The sequence below is a fragment of the Penaeus monodon genome, chromosome 24, assembly GCF_015228065.2.
Source record: "Penaeus monodon isolate SGIC_2016 chromosome 24, NSTDA_Pmon_1, whole genome shotgun sequence".
Taxonomy (NCBI): domain Eukaryota; kingdom Metazoa; phylum Arthropoda; class Malacostraca; order Decapoda; family Penaeidae; genus Penaeus; species Penaeus monodon.
The window spans coordinates 25893301-25894503 of NC_051409.1; positions in this window are offsets into that span (position 1 = coordinate 25893301).

Consider the following 1203-nt stretch of genomic DNA (forward strand, 5'->3'; position numbering starts at 1 on the left):
CATATTTGTTATCATTGCTGACGTGACGCACACCTCTGGCCTAGATTCCGCGCTCCTACCCTGTGGCACCGCATATCTTTCGTGGATGCCATGTGATGTCATATTTCCGGCCCGTGAAGTCATACCTTTTCCCACAGATTTGGCCTTCATTTGTGTTTCATTCTCACTGATCAAATAAGCAATGCAAAGTACAGATTTGCAACTACGTTGATAAAGTAAATACTTGTAACTGTTGAGGTTCTGTATGCGGTGATAGTTTTTCTTAATAACTGCAACGTATATCCTATTCCCGTAATTTTGTCATTTAATGTTAGTACATCTTATTATGGGCACGTTACTCATTAAAAAAATTGATCCGCGAGCATAATTTATCACTCTTTAGTTTCCAGTGACTAATCAGAACTAAAAAGTTAACAATTTGTCCACGCGAGACAACACAAGGGATAAGCATCAGCCCTTGTTTTTAAAATTTACGCTCAACAAACCAATTTTCCACCAAGATCACCGGAAATTACTTAAATTTAATGGCCTTGTTTTCATTCACATAGCCCCTCCCCTCACCCACACACACTTCCCAAAAGCTAGTCTACGCCCCCTGCTTATGAAGTTCTAGTAATTTAAGTTCTATATTTATTTGGCACCCACCAAACTCCAAACTTCACGCCACCCACTCAGTGGTAATATATTATTTTTAAATAACTTCTAATATACCAAAACAGTACTTCAGTAGTGTTGACTTTCTGTATTCTAATACCAGATACAGATATATTTTGTGATCAAGGATTTGGGAGAAGAAATAAAAATGAAATTCAAATCATTTATTCAAATAAGGATTAAATGAAAATTTATGTAACATATTCTAATGTTGACTATCTTGTAGAACGGCACCAGATATTCAAGGAAACTAAAACACAACAGTTATTCATAATATAACAATTATATTTCATATCAATATAAACGTTTCAAAGGCAACTCCATCAGTAATATGTGATAAAGCTGAGTAAATATCTATTCACAGATATTTAAACATTACTGTGAAAATTCACTGATTCTATTATATAATTTCTTGCTTTCTATTTAGCCAATAATCTAGATGAAATTCTTTTACATCACAGTATTTAGTAACTTTTGATAACATTACACATGCCAAAATAGTGCAAGATTACTCACACATATATAAAACAGAAAATCAAACAACCAATC